General features: G+C 38.1%; 1 protein-coding gene and 5 non-coding genes across 7 annotated transcripts in view; all 6 read left to right on the top strand.

The window, feature by feature from the left end:
- Mvd (mevalonate diphosphate decarboxylase) overlaps window positions 1-20,900 on the top strand; it is a 196,682-nt gene that overhangs the window by 81,855 nt on the left and 93,927 nt on the right. The gene's annotated exons all lie outside the window — the stretch shown is intronic.
- On the top strand, window positions 2,794-2,913 carry LOC138695408 (U5 spliceosomal RNA). The gene has a single exon (XR_011331168.1). It is a non-coding gene; the product is annotated as a U5 spliceosomal RNA (small nuclear RNA).
- Window positions 8,842-8,961, top strand: LOC138695400 (U5 spliceosomal RNA). The gene has a single exon (XR_011331160.1). It is a non-coding gene; the product is annotated as a U5 spliceosomal RNA (small nuclear RNA).
- Window positions 12,400-12,519, top strand: LOC138695389 (U5 spliceosomal RNA). The gene has a single exon (XR_011331149.1). It is a non-coding gene; the product is annotated as a U5 spliceosomal RNA (small nuclear RNA).
- Window positions 15,958-16,077, top strand: LOC138695409 (U5 spliceosomal RNA). Its single transcript, XR_011331169.1, has one exon. It is a non-coding gene; the product is annotated as a U5 spliceosomal RNA (small nuclear RNA).
- Window positions 19,502-19,621, top strand: LOC138695390 (U5 spliceosomal RNA). Its single transcript, XR_011331151.1, has one exon. It is a non-coding gene; the product is annotated as a U5 spliceosomal RNA (small nuclear RNA).

A 20,900-nucleotide genomic window follows, 5' to 3' on the forward strand; every position in this document is an offset into this window, starting at 1 on the left:
ATATGGAATATGTGGAGTTTGTACATGGGATATGACATCAGAGTGGTATATCTGGGTTGATATATGAAACTGGAGTAGTGAAATGTAGTTGTAGTAGGTAAAGTAAATAGTTCAGTATATGTCATTGACGCTGAAAAGAGAAACGCGATAAGAAGACACAGTTTAAATTGTAAAATTGTAGCAAACTTGTGTGATAGTTTTGCGCCGTTCTCTAACAAGAATATAGGTTGTGAAATGGACTGAGGAGAAAATGTTTGTTTAATCCTGTCTAGCGTCAATAAAGACGAATCTCTGGCTTTTTTTATGAAGATATCAGTGAGAGGATAGTTTGGGGATTGTTGTGCGGTTGGGGAACAGAATATTTTAAAGTGGTTTGTTTGGACTTGGGCAAGGTTTGATATGCGATTGATTCGGCTCTGAATATTAAAATTGGCGTTTTTACGGTCTCGGAAGAATGTAGTTTGATGTGCATTCGTGTTCCAGTTTTGAAAATAACATGAAGTAACGAGATTTTGTGAGAAATGCGTGGTACACAATTAGGATAAGAGTTGAAATAAACCGAAGGAAACTCCGGTTATAATTTGAAATAGGTGGGAATGAAAATGTGATATCCGACTCTTAAAAATATTAATAAGTGAGTGAGTTGGATTCTGATGAAAATTGGCGGTAGATAAGTCAAAGTACGGTAGGAGATGTGACGTATACGTGTATTCTTCGGATTGTCCAGGATTAGAAAGTTAGTGTCTGTGGCTTTCGTGAGGATATAAACTGAAGCATCGGAGGTCAAGTTATACTGCTTTTTGGGAAACATTTACCATAACCCATTTTTTCGATCTTAGAATACTTGCGCATTTAGAAATCGTTGTTGCGTGTTGAATAGATTGTTCCTGTTGCAGCGGCGGATTTTCAGGGGAGGCAAGGGAGGCCGAGCCTCCCCTAATATTTTACCAGAACACAATATGGCAGTAATAATTTCAGCTGAATTAAGATCACAGACAAGTTGCAGCAAATGAACTTTTTTCCTTTTATATTAATTTTACTATTCACTACGATAAGATGTAAGTTACGTAAAGTCGACCACATTCAGTTGGTGATGTCCGCTCGCTATACTGTAGATAGTTTCGCACTGAAAAATAACAGATAGCGCTGTAACCTGTACAGTCGACATCTAGCAGCCTGCAGTGTCTATGCGAGAGCGGGAGAGAGGAGTCGGCTACATGACGCTACTCCCCGGTAACCATGACAACAGAAGTTCAACCAATAAGATAGCTGGTAGAAGAGTGTTTAAACTTGACTAGAACGCGCGAGGGGAGCCGATTTGGAGACGTCCTGCCCACCGCTGACAACTGTACTGCTTATAGTCACGGCTGGTTTCGGCTGTATTGGGAAGCTTTCTCTCTTTCTCTCTTCTTGGTTTTAGAAGTTCGAGTCACGTGTTGTTAGTCGTCTCTCCCTGCTTAAAAGTTGTCATTAATGTTGTTAGATTTTCTCTTGCTTGCGGGTGTTCCTGTTGTTTTATTATTTTGTGTTACGAGATATATTTACTTATACAGTATTTTAAATATAGTATATCGAGAGTTTAGAGTTTAGATTTGTCTCTAGCTTCTTCTAGTAGCAGTTATTCAGTATGTGTTACCTATTTGATCGGTTTGCAAAGAAAGAGCAACGTCCAGTTAATTTGCTGTAAAATTACACTGTGTAATAGTAATCAGCAAGCCTCGGATTCTTACGGTCGAATCAATTTTGTTGCTATCTCGTTACTCTCGAAATATTGCTTTTCTTATTCGTTTTATGTAGCAAAGAGTAAGATTCTTAAATTCAGTGTGGCCTAAAAAGACCTAATTCGTAGGTTAGGAATTACAGTGTCCTAAAGAGAGGCAATCTTTACCAAGCCGCTTTAATATATTGACACTATGTTGTTTATTTTTATTTTTTTTTCTCCGTAAAATATAAAATTCCTAAACATAAGATTTAAAATCCTAAAACATAAATTGGAAAACCTAATTTTAATTTCTTAAAATCTATAAATTCTGCGCTGCATAATGAGGTACGTCAGACGCATTATATTTTTATATTCTCGTCATTTTCTTCCTGGCCTCCTCAACTTTCAAACCCACCGTCCGCCACAGTCCTGTTGTGATTATGATTATTTTGAGATGTATACTTGTTTTGAGATAATATTTCTTGTCTGCTTTTAGGACATCGCATTTGCTTAGTTGAGAGACCTTCGTGACAGATGAATTCTCGCATACTGTTAAACAAATAATAGTAACGCTCTAATGTGTAAGATATCCGAAAGCTGCAAATGGAGCCTTACAGATATAATGCTTTCTTGAGAAAAGTGAGAATGGAGGCGGATAATTCCAATTTTTATAGCTTTGTTTGTTACTAAACTTAAACATTTTTTCTAACATAGTACGTAGAACTTGATTAATGTGACTACATGCTTCGGTTTTTAATGATTTGAAAGAGAGAGAAAGGATAGAATACCGGTAGGCTATGTTTTTTGTTAGTGTAGGTACGTTAAGCGTAGTTCTTGAAAATGGCCGGTAGATGTCATCAGGTAGAGTTGGTGCATTTGAAGTGGGAAAAATTGTATTTTGGATCGAAGTGAACTGTAATGTTAGAAGAAGAGTGAAAGAGTGTAGCAGAAAATACAGTTAATTGTCGATTTGGGAAGTAAGAAAAGTCTGTACGTGGAGAAGTAATGTTTGCGTTGGGAGTGGGATGCTGGGTTTCCGCGCACGAATTGTTGCGTTTGATTGTTAAATGGTGTAAAGAGAAGTAGAGGAGTATCTCTGGTTTCCCTTCAAAACGAATAAATCTTTCGTCTTTTACTAAAGATTTCCGTGGAGGGGAACATTTGATGAGTCTTTGAAAAATTTTTTGTCAGTGCTCGGTGAAAACTGAGCCACATTTAAATTTATTGCTTGTTGTGTTGGTGTTCAGATTGTGAAATGTGAGAAGTACTTTCTATTGTATATAGAATTATAACGATAATGTAATTTAAACGTAAACCCAGCCTGATTGGAGATACTTAGGCATAGAACAACTGAGAATGATGTGACTTCATTGTATCTGACACTATGCACTTATATAGACATTGGGAATTATGTATATTTGAGAAGGAGAATATCATTTGAATGTTACCGAATCCATTTCGATTCATGTATTTTTAGGAAATGGAATGTGTAGGATTGTGACGTATTCAGTTGCATATACTGTAGATGGTAAAGGCTTTTTGCCATGAATAGAATAAGTGACATAAAAACTGGCGCTGAAATGGTGAGTTTGTCATCGTATTGTCAAAGTGATATTTGTTTGTAGCTGTCTAGAAAATGGAGGAGCAACGTTTTTGCAGGTTATACTTACACTCCTGATTAATGATACGTTCGCCGACTGTTACTAACAAGTCGGCAGAAACTATCATGAAAGGGAACTGGTAGAAATGAGGACTTGGGACTAAAATGAGCATAATTCTGAACTTATGTAGTGAGAAACATGATGTGGAGTGTAATATATTTTGATGCTGGAATTTGATAAGTGAGGGCTCGTTCAATATGGAATATGTGGAGTTTGTACATGGGATATGACATCAGAGTGGTATATCTGGGTTGATATATGAAACTGGAGTAGTGAAATGTAGTTGTAGTAGGTAAAGTAAATAGTTCAGTATATGTCATTGACGCTGAAAAGAGAAACGCGATAAGAAGACACAGTTTAAATTGTAAAATTGTAGCAAACTTGTGTGATAGTTTTGCGCCGTTCTCTAACAAGAATATAGGTTGTGAAATGGACTGAGGAGAAAATGTTTGTTTAATCCTGTCTAGCGTCAATAAAGACGAATCTCTGGCTTTTTTTATGAAGATATCAGTGAGAGGATAGTTTGGGGATTGTTGTGCGGTTGGGGAACAGAATATTTTAAAGTGGTTTGTTTGGACTTGGGCAAGGTTTGATATGCGATTGATTCGGCTCTGAATATTAAAATTGGCGTTTTTACGGTCTCGGAAGAATGTAGTTTGATGTGCATTCGTGTTCCAGTTTTGAAAATAACATGAAGTAACGAGATTTTGTGAGAAATGCGTGGTACACAATTAGGATAAGAGTTGAAATAAACCGAAGGAAACTCCGGTTATAATTTGAAATAGGTGGGAATGAAAATGTGATATCCGACTCTTAAAAATATTAATAAGTGAGTGAGTTGGATTCTGATGAAAATTGGCGGTAGATAAGTCAAAGTACGGTAGGAGATGTGACGTATACGTGTATTCTTCGGATTGTCCAGGATTAGAAAGTTAGTGTCTGTGGCTTTCGTGAGGATATAAACTGAAGCATCGGAGGTCAAGTTATACTGCTTTTTGGGAAACATTTACCATAACCCATTTTTTCGATCTTAGAATACTTGCGCATTTAGAAATCGTTGTTGCGTGTTGAATAGATTGTTCCTGTTGCAGCGGCGGATTTTCAGGGGAGGCAAGGGAGGCCGAGCCTCCCCTAATATTTTACCAGAACACAATATGGCAGTAATAATTTCAGCTGAATTAAGATCACAGACAAGTTGCAGCAAATGAACTTTTTTCCTTTTATATTAATTTTACTATTCACTACGATAAGATGTAAGTTACGTAAAGTCGACCACATTCAGTTGGTGATGTCCGCTCGCTATACTGTAGATAGTTTCGCACTGAAAAATAACAGATAGCGCTGTAACCTGTACAGTCGACATCTAGCAGCCTGCAGTGTCTATGCGAGAGCGGGAGAGAGGAGTCGGCTACATGACGCTACTCCCCGGTAACCATGACAACAGAAGTTCAACCAATAAGATAGCTGGTAGAAGAGTGTTTAAACTTGACTAGAACGCGCGAGGGGAGCCGATTTGGAGACGTCCTGCCCACCGCTGACAACTGTACTGCTTATAGTCACGGCTGGTTTCGGCTGTATTGGGAAGCTTTCTCTCTTTCTCTCTTCTTGGTTTTAGAAGTTCGAGTCACGTGTTGTTAGTCGTCTCTCCCTGCTTAAAAGTTGTCATTAATGTTGTTAGATTTTCTCTTGCTTGCGGGTGTTCCTGTTGTTTTATTATTTTGTGTTACGAGATATATTTACTTATACAGTATTTTAAATATAGTATATCGAGAGTTTAGAGTTTAGATTTGTCTCTAGCTTCTTCTAGTAGCAGTTATTCAGTATGTGTTACCTATTTGATCGGTTTGCAAAGAAAGAGCAACGTCCAGTTAATTTGCTGTAAAATTAGACTGTGTAATAGTAATCAGCAAGCCTCGGATTCTTACGGTCGAATCAATTTTGTTGCTATCTCGTTACTCTCGAAATATTGCTTTTCTTATTCGTTTTATGTAGCAAAGAGTAAGATTCTTAAATTCAGTGTGGCCTAAAAAGACCTAATTCGTAGGTTAGGAATTACAGTGTCCTAAAGAGAGGCAATGTTTACCAAGCCGTTTTAATATATTGACACTATGTTGTTTATTTTTATTTTTTTTTCTCCGTAAAATATAAAATTCCTAAACATAAGATTTAAAATCCTAAAACATAAATTGGAAAACCTAATTTTAATTTCTTAAAATCTATAAATTCTGCGCTGCATAATGAGGTACGTCAGACGCATTATATTTTTATATTCTCGTCATTCACTTCCTGGCCTCCTCAACTTTCAAACCCACCGTCCGCCACAGTCCTGTTGTGATTATGATTATTTTGAGATGTATACTTGTTTTGAGATAATATTTCTTGTCTGCTTTTAGGACATCGCATTTGCTTAGTTGAGAGACCTTCGTGACAGATGAATTCTCGCATACTGTTAAACAAATAATAGTAACGCTCTAATGTGTAAGATATCCGAAAGCTGCAAATGGAGCCTTACAGATATAATGCTTTCTTGAGAAAAGTGAGAATGGAGGCGGATAATTCCAATTTTTATAGCTTTGTTTGTTACTAAACTTAAACATTTTTTCTAACATAGTACGTAGAACTTGATTAATGTGACTACATGCTTTGGTTTTCAATGATTTGAAAGAGAGAGAAAGGATAGAATACCGGTAGGCTATGTTTTTTGTTAGTGTAGGTACGTTAAGCGTAGTTCTTGAAAATGGCCGGTAGATGTCATCAGGTAGAGTTGGTGCATTTGAAGTGGGAAAAATTGTATTTTGGATCGAAGTGAAATGTAATGTTAGAAGAAGAGTGAAAGAGTGTAGCAGAAAATACAGTTAATTGTCGATTTGGGAAGTAAGAAAAGTCTGTACGTGGAGAAGTAATGTTTGCGTTGGGAGTGGGATGCTGGGTTTCCGCGCACGAATTGTTGCGTTTGATTGTTAAAGAGAAGTAGAGGAGTATCTCTGGTTTCACGAGGTCGCCCATTTCATTCGTCGCCTCGGCCCTCATAAGGCCGCAGGAGCCGACGGTATCCAAGGAATTATATTGCAGCATCTCCCAAAGTCAGCTATGAAGCGCATAGCAGAGATAATTAATAACATCTTGGCTTCCGGTCACTATCCCATTCCCTGGAAAGAGGCTCAAGTAGTTCTCTTTCCAAAGCCCGGAAAGGATAAGACGAATCCAAGCAACTATAGGCCTATTAGTCTCCTCAGTTGTCTCAGCAAACTGGCGGAGCGGGTCATACATAGACGCCTCACTGAAGTAGTGTTGCCCCAAATCAGGAACGAGCAGTTCGGTTTCCACCCTGGTCGTTCCACTACACTCCAGGCACTCCGCATGACGGAGGACATTACCTGGGCTATGAGCACGAAGCGTGTAGTAGCTGCAGCTTACCTGGACATCGAGCGAGCATTCGACAAGGTCTGGCATGAGGGACTCCTCGTTAAGTTACTGGGCATGGGAGTCCCAGATGGAATGATACGCCTCATTTCTAACTACCTCCGAGGCCGTACATTCAAAACCCGTGTAGGCACTAGTTTCTCCACCCCCCGTGAAATTCACGCAGGAGTCCCACAGGGTTCCATTATCGGGCCCATACTTTTCAATATATTCATTAATGACCTCCCGTTTCGCTATATCCACGGCAGAAGTAGTCATCTGTATATCTATGCAGACGACACTGCCCTCTTGGCGATGGGCAAAACCTATAGATTAGCGTCCCGTAGGTTGCAGTCGATCTTAGATCACCTCCAGCCGTGGTTCCACGACTGGAGAATCAAGGTCAATGTAGAGAAATGTCAGGCCATACTCTTTTCACTAAGAGCGAGGCTCGAAGACATACCACCACCACCCACACTTTTCGGACGAGAAATGCCGTGGATGAACCAAATTAAATATTTAGGGATCGTTATGGACTCTCATCTCAACTTCCGAGATCACATCCAATCCCTTCTTCGTAAGGCCAACGGGCTGATAGTTAGACACTATCCCATTCTAGCGGCCTTAACTCCTGACAATCTGAGGGTAGGACTTACCATGTATAAGGCCCTCATTCGCTCTGTCATTACCTATGCCGCACCCGCATGGGGGTTTGCGGCAGTGTCCCATCTCCGTAAACTCCAAGTTGTCCAAAACCAGGTGATTCGACTCATTACCCATCTCCCCCGAGTCGCCTCGAGAAGAAAGTTCCATGATGAACTAGAGTTGCCAACCATAGACGAGTTCATTGCTCGACTGGCTAGGAACCTGTATGCGGAAGCTCGTGCTAACCCCAACCCGCTCATATCTGGCCTCGGCCAGTATGATCCTAGGTTACGGCGTAGACACCAGACAGGTCCATTAGCTATACTATTGAGACAGGAGGACAGGGAGGCTGGCGTTACTCCCAGGTTTTGGTAGCTACGACTCAACTCCATGAGACTCCTTGGATAGTGCAACCGCTTTAAAATGACCTTGTCTTAACTGGGCTAAACAAAATCCCTCCATAACATTATCTACTTTTGTTGATCGATGGAAATCTAATAGAGCCAATTGGCTAGTATATATCCATCGATTCATAGAGTCATTCAACCTAAGAGCCAACTGGCTAGTCTCTGATATTGAGACAACTCATCCTGCCTAAGGTTTTTCCGTGGTTTTCCTAAGGCGCTAAGACAAATGTCGGGATGAGCCCTAAAAGAAATGGGCCACGGACCTGCACCCATATCCCCATGAATCTCCCTAATTAACAATTACATCTCTCCCCCCTCTTCGCAATTGAGCCATCATATAGCCAAATGGCTGGTCTCGAAATTGAGACAAATCAACAAGGCTCATGACCTCCTACATAATAGCCAAATTGGCTAGTCTCTTATATGAGACAACTCATCCTGCCTAAGGTATTCCGTGGTTTTCCTCAGGCGTAAGACAAATGTCGGGATGAGCCCTATAAGAAATGGGCCACGGACCTATATGCCCTTCCCCATATATATTCCCACCTTTATTATAAATTATGTATGCCCTAGTTCAGATAATATTAATAGTCTATTAAACATACGAGGTCACTCAATAAGTCGCAAATTGAAAGGACAGGGACCTCAAATTGCAGCTTAGATTTCACGGCGCTTCTTCCGACGGCCTTCACCTGCTTTGTCATCGAACAACAGATGACAGCGTCTTGCCATCCTAACGGCAAACACCAGCCAACTCCTCCTCGCCCCGTTCCGTGATCAATTGATCAATCTCAGCCCCCCTCGCGTATGTGGTACCTAAGAGGTTACGTCCAATTTCGGCTTCCCCTTCAAAATTTTCTAGAGCTCCTTCAGGGGAGCAGCGTAAACCGGAGTGAGACTAGTGGCCAACAGGCTTGGAGCTCACATATTTAGTTTTGTACAGCCCCCAACCCCTTGCAAGGACGCGTTTTGCGTAACTTTTAAAATTTTTCCTCCCAATTCTCTTTCGATTTTTCGATTTTTCGATCTCTGGTTTCCCTTCAAAACGAATAAATCTTTCGCCTTTTACTAAAGATTTCCGTGGAGGGGAACATTTGATGAGTCTTTGAAAAATTTTTTGTCAGTGCTCGGTGAAAACTGAGCCACATTTAAATTTATTGCTTTTTGTGTTGGTGTTCAGATTGTGAAATGTGAGAAGTACTTTCTATTGTATATAGAATTATAACGATAATGTAATTTAAACGTAAACCCAGCCTGATTGGAGATACTTAGGCATAGAACAACTGAGAATGATGTGACTTCATTGTATCTGACACTATGCACTTATATAGACATTGGGAATTATGTATATTTGAGAAGGAGAATATCACTTGAATGTTACCGAATCCATTTCGATTCATGTATTTTTAGGAAATGGAACGTGTAGGATTGTGACGTATTCAGTTGCATATACTGTAGATGGTAAAGGCTTTTTGCCATGAATAGAATAAGTGACATAAAAACTGGCGCTGAAATGGTGAGTTTGTCATCGTATTGTCAAAGTGATATTTGTTTGTAGGTATCTAGAAAATGGAGGAGCAACGTTTTTGCAGGTTATACTTACACTCCTGATTAATGATACGTTCGCCGACTGTTACTAACAAGTCGGCAGAAACTATCATGAAAGGGAACTGGTAGAAATGAGGACTTGGGACTAAAATGAGCATAATTCTGAACTTATGTAGTGAGAAACATGATGTGGAGTGTAATATATTTTGATGCTGGAATTTGATAAGTGAGGGCTCGTTCAATATGGAATATGTGGAGTTTGTACATGGGATATGACATCAGAGTGGTATATCTGGGTTGATATATGAAACTGGAGTAGTGAAATGTAGTTGTAGTAGGTAAAGTAAATAGTTCAGTATATGTCATTGACGCTGAAAAGAGAAACGCGATAAGAAGACACAGTTTAAATTGTAAAATTGTAGCAAACTTGTGTGATAGTTTTGCGCCGTTCTCTAACAAGAATATAGGTTGTGAAATGGACTGAGGAGAAAATGTTTGTTTAATCCTGTCTAGCGTCAATAAAGACGAATCTCTGGCTTTTTTTTATGAAGATATCAGTGAGAGGATAGTTTGGGGATTGTTGTGCGGTTGGGGAACAGAATATTTTAAAGTTGTTTGTTTGGACTTGGGCAAGGTTTGATATGCGATTGATTCGGCTCTGAATATTAAAATTGGCGTTTTTACGGTCTCGGAAGAATGTAGTTTGATGTGCATTCGTGTTCCAGTTTTGAAAATAACATGAAGTAACGAGATTTTGTGAGAAATGCGTGGTACACAATTAGGATAAGAGTTGAAATAAACCGAAGGAAACTCCGGTTATAATTTGAAATAGGTGGGAATGAAAATGTGATATCCGACTCTTAAAAATATTAATAAGTGAGTGAGTTGGATTCTGATGAAAATTGGCGGTAGATAAGTCAAAGTACGGTAGGAGATGTGACGTATACGTGTATTCTTCGGATTGTCCAGGATTAGAAAGTTAGTGTCTGTGGCTTTCGTGAGGATATAAACTGAAGCATCGGAGGTCAAGTTATACTGCTTTTTGGGAAACATTTACCATAACCCATTTTTTCGATCTTAGAATACTTGCGCATTTAGAAATCGTTGTTGCGTGTTGAATAGATTGTTCCTGTTGCAGCGGCGGATTTTCAGGGGAGGCAAGGGAGGCCGAGCCTCCCCTAATATTTTACCAGAACACAATATGGCAGTAATAATTTCAGCTGAATTAAGATCACAGACAAGTTGCAGCAAATGAACTTTTTTCCTTTTATATTAATTTTACTATTCACTACGATAAGATGTAAGTTACGTAAAGTCGACCACATTCAGTTGGTGATGTCCGCTCGCTATACTGTAGATAGTTTCGCACTGAAAAATAACAGATAGCGCTGTAACCTGTACAGTCGACATCTAGCAGCCTGCAGTGTCTATGCGAGAGCGGGAGAGAGGAGTCGGCTACATGACGCTACTCCCCGGTAACCATGACAACAGAAGTTCAACCAATAAGATAGCTGGTAGAAGAGTGTTTAAACTTGACTAGAACGCGCGAGGGGAGCCGATTTGGAGACGTCCTGCCCACCGCTGACAACTGTACTGCTTATAGTCACGGCTGGTTTCGGCTGTATTGGGAAGCTTTCTCTCTTTCTCTCTTCTTGGTTTTAGAAGTTCGAGTCACGTGTTGTTAGTCGTCTCTCCCTGCTTAAAAGTTGTCATTAATGTTGTTAGATTTTCTCTTGCTTGCGGGTGTTCCTGTTGTTTTATTATTTTGTGTTACGAGATATATTTACTTATACAGTATTTTAAATATAGTATATCGAGAGTTTAGAGTTTAGATTTGTCTCTAGCTTCTTCTAGTAGCAGTTATTCAGTATGTGTTACCTATTTGATCGGTTTGCAAAGAAAGAGCAACGTCCAGTTAATTTGCTGTAAAATTACACTGTGTAATAGTAATCAGCAAGCCTCGGATTCTTACGGTCGAATCAATTTTGTTGCTATCTCGTTACTCTCGAAATATTGCTTTTCTTATTCGTTTTATGTAGCAAAGAGTAAGATTCTTAAATTCAGTGTGGCCTAAAAAGACCTAATTCGTAGGTTAGGAATTACAGTGTCCTAAAGAGAGGCAATCTTTACCAAGCCGCTTTAATATATTGACACTATGTTGTTTATTTTTATTTTTTTTCTCCGTAAAATATAAAATTCCTAAACATAAGATTTAAAATCCTAAAACATAAATTGGAAAACCTAATTTTAATTTCTTAAAATCTATAAATTCTGCGCTGCATAATGAGGTACGTCAGACGCATTATATTTTTATATTCTCGTCATTCACTTCCTGGCCTCCTCAACTTTCAAACCCACCGTCCGCCACAGTCCTGTTGTGATTATGATTATTTTGAGATGTATACTTGTTTTGAGATAATATTTCTTGTCTGCTTTTAGGACATCGCATTTGCTTAGTTGAGAGACCTTCGTGACAGATGAATTCTCGCATACTGTTAAACAAATAATAGTAACGCTCTAATGTGTAAGATATCCGAAAGCTGCAAATGGAGCCTTACAGATATAATGCTTTCTTGAGAAAAGTGAGAATGGAGGCGGATAATTCCAATTTTTATAGCTTTGTTTGTTACTAAACTTAAACATTTTTTCTAACATAGTACGTAGAACTTGATTAATGTGACTACATGCTTCGGTTTTTAATGATTTGAAAGAGAGAGAAAGGATAGAATACCGGTAGGCTATGTTTTTTGTTAGTGTAGGTACGTTAAGCGTAGTTCTTGAAAATGGCCGGTAGATGTCATCAGGTAGAGTTGGTGCATTTGAAGTGGGAAAAATTGTATTTTGGATCGAAGTGAAATGTAATGTTAGAAGAAGAGTGAAAGAGTGTAGCAGAAAATACAGTTAATTGTCGATTTGGGAAGTAAGAAAAGTCTGTACGTGGAGAAGTAATGTTTGCGTTGGGAGTGGGATGCTGGGTTTCCGCGCACGAATTGTTGCGTTTGATTGTTAAATGGTGTAAAGAGAAGTAGAGGAGTATCTCTGGTTTCCCTTCAAAACGAATAAATCTTTCGCCTTTTACTAAAGATTTCCGTGGAGGGGAACATTTCATGAGTCTTTGAAAAATTTTTTGTCAGTGCTCGGTGAAAACTGAGCCACATTTAAATTTATTGCTTTTTGTGTTGGTGTTCAGATTGTGAAATGTGAGAAGTACTTTCTATTGTATATAGAATTATAACGATAATGTAATTTAAACGTAAACCCAGCCTGATTGGAGATACTTAGGCATAGAACAACTGAGAATGATGTGACTTCATTGTATCTGACACTATGCACTTATATAGACATTGGGAATTATGTATATTTGAGAAGGAGAATATCATTTGAATGTTACCGAATCCATTTCGATTCATGTATTTTTAGGAAATGGAATGTGTAGGATTGTGACGTATTCAGTTGCATATACTGTAGATGGTAAAGGCTTTTTGCCATGAATAGAATAAGTGACATAAAAACTGGCGCTGAAATGGTGAGTTTGTCATCGTATTGTCAAAGTGATATTTGTTTGTAGCTGTCTAGAAAATGGAGGAGCAACGTTTTTGCAGGTTATACTTACACTCCTGATTAATGATACGTTCGCCGACTGTTACTAACAAGTCGGCAGAAACTATCATGAAAGGGAACTGGTAGAAATGAGGACTTGGGACTAAAATGAGCATAATTCTGAACTTATGTAGTGAGAAACATGATGTGGAGTGTAATATATTTTGATGCTGGAATTTGATAAGTGAGGGCTCGTTCAATATGGAATATGTGGAGTTTGTACATGGGATATGACATCAGAGTGGTATATCTGGGTTGATATATGAAACTGGAGTAGTGAAATGTAGTTGTAGTAGGTAAAGTAAATAGTTCAGTATATGTCATTGACGCTGAAAAGAGAAACGCGATAAGAAGACACAGTTTAAATTGTAAAATTGTAGCAAACTTGTGTGATAGTTTTGCGCCGTTCTCTAACAAGAATATAGGTTGTGAAATGGACTGAGGAGAAAATGTTTGTTTAATCCTGTCTAGCGTCAATAAAGACGAATCTCTGGCTTTTTTTATGAAGATATCAGTGAGAGGATAGTTTGGGGATTGTTGTGCGGTTGGGGAACAGAATATTTTAAAGTGGTTTGTTTGGACTTGGGCAAGGTTTGATATGCGATTGATTCGGCTCTGAATATTAAAATTGGCGTTTTTACGGTCTCGGAAGAATGTAGTTTGATGTGCATTCGTGTTCCAGTTTTGAAAATAACATGAAGTAACGAGATTTTGTGAGAAATGCGTGGTACACAATTAGGATAAGAGTTGAAATAAACCGAAGGAAACTCCGGTTATAATTTGAAATAGGTGGGAATGAAAATGTGATATCCGACTCTTAAAAATATTAATAAGTGAGTGAGTTGGATTCTGATGAAAATTGGCGGTAGATAAGTCAAAGTACGGTAGGAGATGTGACGTATACGTGTATTCTTCGGATTGTCCAGGATTAGAAAGTTAGTGTCTGTGGCTTTCGTGAGGATATAAACTGAAGCATCGGAGGTCAAGTTATACTGCTTTTTGGGAAACATTTACCATAACCCATTTTTTCGATCTTAGAATACTTGCGCATTTAGAAATCGTTGTTGCGTGTTGAATAGATTGTTCCTGTTGCAGCGGCGGATTTTCAGGGGAGGCAAGGGAGGCCGAGCCTCCCCTAATATTTTACCAGAACACAATATGGCAGTAATAATTTCAGCTGAATTAAGATCACAGACAAGTTGCAGCAAATGAACTTTTTTCCTTTTATATTAATTTTACTATTCACTACGATAAGATGTAAGTTACGTAAAGTCGACCACATTCAGTTGGTGATGTCCGCTCGCTATACTGTAGATAGTTTCGCACTGAAAAATAACAGATAGCGCTGTAACCTGTACAGTCGACATCTAGCAGCCTGCAGTGTCTATGCGAGAGCGGGAGAGAGGAGTCGGCTACATGACGCTACTCCCCGGTAACCATGACAACAGAAGTTCAACCAATAAGATAGCTGGTAGAAGAGTGTTTAAACTTGACTAGAACGCGCGAGGGGAGCCGATTTGGAGACGTCCTGCCCACCGCTGACAACTGTACTGCTTATAGTCACAGCTGGTTTCGGCTGTATTGGGAAGCTTTCTCTCTTTCTCTCTTCTTGGTTTTAGAAGTTCGAGTCACGTGTTGTTAGTCGTCTCTCCCTGCTTAAAAGTTGTCATTAATGTTGTTAGATTTTCTCTTGCTTGCGGGTGTTCCTGTTGTTTTATTATTTTGTGTTACGAGATATATTTACTTATACAGTATTTTAAATATAGTATATCGAGAGTTTAGAGTTTAGATTTGTCTCTAGCTTCTTCTAGTAGCAGTTATTCAGTATGTGTTACCTATTTGATCGGTTTGCAAAGAAAGAGCAACGTCCAGTTAATTTGCTGTAAAATTAGACTGTGTAATAGTAATCAGCAAGCCTCGGATTCTTACGGTCGAATCAATTTTGTTGCTATCTCGTTACTCTCGAAATATTGCTTTTCTTATTCGTTTTATGTAGCAAAGAGTAAGATTCTTAAATTCAGTGTGGCCTAAAAAGACCTAATTCGTAGGTTAGGAATTACAGTGTCCTAAAGAGAGGCAATGTTTACCAAGCCGTTTTAATATATTGACACTATGTTGTTTATTTTTATTTTTTTTTCTCCGTAAAATATAAAATTCCTAAACATAAGATTTAAAATCCTAAAACATAAATTGGAAAACCTAATTTTAATTTCTTAAAATCTATAAATTCTGCGCTGCATAATGAGGTACGTCAGACGCATTATATTTTTATATTCTCGTCATTCACTTCCTGGCCTCCTCAACTTTCAAACCCACCGTCCGCCACAGTCCTGTTGTGATTATGATTATTTTGAGATGTATACTTGTTTTGAGATAATATTTCTTGTCTGCTTTTAGGACATCGCATTTGCTTAGTTGAGAGACCTTCGTGACAGATGAATTCTCGCATACTGTTAAACAAATAATAGTAACGCTCTAATGTGTAAGATATCCGAAAGCTGCAAATGGAGCCTTACAGATATAATGCTTTCTTGAGAAAAGTGAGAATGGAGGCGGATAATTCCAATTTTTTTAGCTTTGTTTGTTACTAAACTTAAACATTTTTTCTAACATAGTACGTAGAACTTGATTAATGTGACTACATGCTTTGGTTTTCAATGATTTGAAAGAGATAGAAAGGATAGAATACCGGTAGGCTATGTTTTTTGTTAGTGTAGGTACGTTAAGCGTAGTTCTTGAAAATGGCCGGTAGATGTCATCAGGTAGAGTTGGTGCATTTGAAGTGGGAAAAATTGTATTTTGGATCGAAGTGAAATGTAATGTTAGAAGAAGAGTGAAAGAGTGTAGCAGAAAATACAGTTAATTGTCGATTTGGGAAGTAAGAAAAGTGTGTACGTGGAGAAGTAATGTTTGCGTTGGGAGTGGGATGCTGGGTTTCCGCGCACGAATTGTTGCGTTTGATTGTTAAATGGTGTAAAGAGAAGTAGAGGAGTATCTCTGGTTTCCCTTCAAAACGAATAAATCTTTCGCCTTTTACTAAAGATTTCAGTGGAGGGGAACATTTGATGAGTCTTTGAAAAATTTTTTGTCAGTGCTCGGTGAAAACTGAGCCACATTTAAATTTATTGCTTTTTGTGTTGGTGTTCAGATTGTGAAATGTGAGAAGTACTTTCTATTGTATATAGAATTATAGCGATAATGTAATTTAAACGTAAACCCAGCCTGATTGGAGATACTTAGGCATAGAACAACTGAGGATGATGTGACTTCATTGTATCTGACACTATGCACTTATATAGACATTGGGAATTATGTATATTTGAGAAGGAGAATATCATTTGAATGTTACCGAATCCATTTGGATTCATGTATTTTTAGGAGATGGAATGTGTAGGATTGTGACGTATTCAGTTGCATATACTGTAGATGGTAAAGGCTTTTTGCCATGAATAGAATAAGTGACATAAAAACTGGCGCTGAAATGGTGAGTTTGTCATCGTATTGTCAAAGTGATATTTGTTTGTAGGTATCTAGAAAATGGAGGAGCAACGTTTTTGCAGGTTATACTTACACTCCTGATTAATGATGCGTTACTAACAAGTCGGCAGAAATTATCATGAAAGGGAACTGGTAGAAATGAGGACTTGGGACTAAAATGAGCATAATTCTGAACTTATGTAGTGAGAAACATGATGTGGAGTGTAATATATTTTGATGCTGGAATTTGATAAGTGAGGGCTCGTTCAATATGGAATATGTGGAGTTTGTACATGGGATATGATATCAGAGTGGTATATCTGGGTTGAAATATGAAACTGGAGTAGTGAAATGTAGTTGTAGTAGGTAAAGTAAATAGTTCAGTATATGTCATTGACGCTGAAAAGAGAAACGCGATAAGAAGACACAGTTTAAATTGTAAAATTGTAGCAAACTTGTGTGATAGTTTTGCGCCGTTCTCTAACAAGAATATAGGTTGTGAAATGGACTGAGGAGAAAATGTTTGTTTAATCCTGTCTAGCGTCAATAAAGACGAATCTCTGGCTTATTTTTATGAAGATATCAGTGAGAGGATAGTTTGGGGATTGTTGTGCTGTTGGGGAACAGAATATTTTAAAGTGGTTTGGACTTGGGCAAGGTTTGATATGCGATTGATTCGGCTCTGAATATTAAAATTGGCGTTTTTACGGTCTCGGAAGAATGTAGTTTGATGTGCATTCGTGTTCCAGTTTTGAAAATAACATGAAGTAACGAGATTTTGTGAGAAATGCGTGGTACACAATTAGGATAAGAGTTGAAATAAACCGAAGCAAACTCCGGTTATAATTTGAAATAGGTGGGAATGAAAATGTGATATCCGACTCTTAAAAATATTAATAAGTGAGTGAGTTGGATTCTGATGAAAATTGGCGGTAGATAAGTCAAAGTACGGTAGGAGATGTGACGTATACGTGTATTCTTCGGATTGTCCAGGATTAGAAAGTTAGTGTCTGTGGCTTTCGTGAGGATATAAACTGAAGCATCGGAGGTCAAGTTATACTGCTTTTTGGGAAACATTTACCATAACCCATTTTTTCGATCTTAGAATACTTGCGCATTTAGAAATCGTTGTTGCGTGTTGAATAGATTGTTCCTGTTGCAGCGGCGGATTTTCAGGGGAGGCAAGGGAGGCCGAGCCTCCCCTAATATTTTACCAGAACACAATATGGCAGTAATAATTTCAGCTGAATTAAGATCACAGACAAGTTGCAGCAAATGAACTTTTTTCCTTTTACATTAATTTTACTATTCACTACGATAAGATGTAAGTTACGTAAAGTCGACCACATTCAGTTGGTGATGTCCGCTCGCTATACTGTAGATAGTTTCGCACTGAAAAATAACAGATAGCGCTGTAACCTGTACAGTCGACATCTAGCAGCCTGCAGTGTCTATGCGAGAGCGGGAGAGAGGAGTCGGCTACATGACGCTACTCCCCGGTAACCATGACAACAGAAGTTCAACCAATAAGATAGCTGGTAGAAGAGTGTTTAAACTTGACTAGAACGCGCGAGGGGAGCCGATTTGGAGACGTCCTGCCCACCGCTGACAACTGTACTGCTTATAGTTACGGCTGGTTTCGGCTGTATTGGGAAGCTTTCTCTCTTTCTCTCTTCTTGGTTTTAGAAGTTCGAGTCACGTGTTGTTAGTCGTCTCTCCCTGCTTAAAAGTTGTCATTAATGTTGTTAGATTTTCTCTTGCTTGCGGGTGTTCCTGTTGTTTTATTATTTTGTGTTACGAGATATACTTACTTATACAGTATTTTAAATATAGTATATCGAGAGTTTAGAGTTTAGATTTGTCTCTAGCTTCTTCTAGTAGCAGTTATTCAGTATGTGTTACCTATTTGATCGGTTTGCAAAGAAAGAGCAACGTCCAGTTAATTTGCTGTAAAATTACACTGTGTAATAGTAATCAGCAAGCCTCGGATTCTTACGGTCGAATCAATTTTGTTGCTATCTCGTTACTCTCGAAATATTGCTTTTCTTATTCGTTTTATGTAGCAAAGAGTAAGATTCTTAAATTCAGTGTGGCCTAAAAAGACCTAATTCGTAGGTTAGGAATTACAGTGTCCTAAAGAGAGGCAATCTTTACCAAGCCGCTTTAATATATTGACACTATGTTGTTTATTTTTATTTTTTTTTCTCCGTAAAATATAAAATTCCTAAACATAAGATTTAAAATCCTAAAACATAAATTGGAAAACCTAATTTTAATTTCTTAAAATCTATAAATTCTGCGCTGCATAATGAGGTACGTCAGACGCATTATATTTTTATATTCTCGTCATTCACTTCCTGGCCTCCTCAACTTTCAAACCCACCGTCCGCCACAGTCCTGTTGTGATTATGATTATTTTGAGATGTATACTTGTTTTGAGATAATATTTCTTGTCTGCTTTTAGGACATCGCATTTGCTTAGTTGAGAGACCTTCGTGACAGATGAATTCTCGCATACTGTTAAACAAATAATAGTAACGCTCTAATGTGTAAGATATCCGAAAGCTGCAAATGGAGCCTTACAGATATAATGCTTTCTTGAGAAAAGTGAGAATGGAGGCGGATAATTCCAATTTTTATAGCTTTGTTTGTTACTAAACTTAAACATTTTTTCTAACATAGTACGTAGAACTTGATTAATGTGACTACATGCTTTGGTTTTCAATGATTTGAAAGAGAGAGAAAGGATAGAATACCGGTAGGCTATGTTTTTTGTTAGTGTAGGTACGTTAAGCGTAGTTCTTGAAAATGGCCGGTAGATGTCATCAGGTAGAGTTGGTGCATTTGAAGTGGGAAAAATTGTATTTTGGATCGAAGTGAAATGTAATGTTAGAAGAAGAGTGAAAGAGTGTAGCAGAAAATACAGTTAATTGTCGATTTGGGAAGTAAGAAAAGTCTGTACGTGGAGAAGTAATGTTTGCGTTGGGAGTGGGATGCTGGGTTTCCGCGCACGAATTGTTGCGTTTGATTGTTAAATGGTGTAAAGAGAAGTAGAGGAGTATCTCTGGTTTCCCTTCAAAACGAATAAATCTTTCGCCTTTTACTAAAGATTTCCGTGGAGGGGAACATTTCATGAGTCTTTGAAAAATTTTTTGTCAGTGCTCGGTGAAAACTGAGCCACATTTAAATTTATTGCTTTTTGTGTTGGTGTTCAGATTGTGAAATGTGAGAAGTACTTTCTATTGTATATAGAATTATAACGATAATGTAATTTAAACGTAAACCCAGCCTGATTGGAGATACTTAGGCATAGAACAACTGAGAATGATGTGACTTCATTGTATCTGACACTATGCACTTATATAGACATTGGGAATTATGTATATTTGAGAAGGAGAATATCATTTGAATGTTACCGAATCCATTTGGATTCATGTATTTTTAGGAGATGGAATGTGTAGGATTGTGACGTATTCAGTTGCATATACTGTAGATGGTAAAGGCTTTTTGCCATGAATAGAATAAGTGACATAAAAACTGGCGCTGAAATGGTGAGTTTGTCATCGTATTGTCAAAGTGATATTTGTTTGTAGGTATCTAGAAAATGGAGGAGCAACGTTTTTGCAGGTTATACTTACACTCCTGATTAATGATGCGTTACTAACAAGTCGGCAGAAATTATCAAGAAAGGGAACTGGTAGAAATGAGGACTTGGGACTAAAATGAGCATAATTCTGAACTTATGTAGTGAGAAACATGATGTGGAGTGTAATATATTTTTATGCTGGAATTTGATAAGTGAGGGCTCGTTCAATATGGAATATGTGGAGTTTGTACATGGGATATGACATCAGAGTGGTATATCTGGGTTGATATATGAAACTGGAGTAGTGAAATGTAGTTGTAGTAGGTAAAGTAAATAGTTCAGTATATGTCATTGACGCTGAAAAGAGAAACGCGATAAGAAGACACAGTTTAAATTGTAAAATTGTAGCAAACTTGTGTGATAGTTTTGCGCCGTTCTCTAACAAGAATATAGGTTGTGAAATGGACTGAGGAGAAAATGTTTGTTTAATCCTGTCTAGCGTCAATAAAGACGAATCCCTGGCTTTTTTTATGAAGATATCAGTGAGAGGATAGTTTGGGGATTGTTGTGCGGTTGGGGAACAGAATATTTTAAAGTGGTTTGTTTGGACTTGGGCAAGGTTTGATATGCGATTGATTCGGCTCTGAATATTAAAATTGGCGTTTTTACGGTCTCGGAAGAATGTAGTTTGATGTGCATTCGTGTTCCAGTTTTGAAAATAACATGAAGTAACGAGATTTTGTGAGAAATGCGTGGTACACAATTAGAAGAAGAGTTGAAATAAACCGAAGCAAACTCCGGTTATAATTTGAAATAGGTGGGAATGAAAATGTGATATCCGACTCTTAAAAATATTAATAAGTGAGTGAGTT

Source organism: Periplaneta americana, chromosome 2, assembly GCF_040183065.1.
Source record: "Periplaneta americana isolate PAMFEO1 chromosome 2, P.americana_PAMFEO1_priV1, whole genome shotgun sequence".
Classification (NCBI taxonomy): domain Eukaryota; kingdom Metazoa; phylum Arthropoda; class Insecta; order Blattodea; family Blattidae; genus Periplaneta; species Periplaneta americana.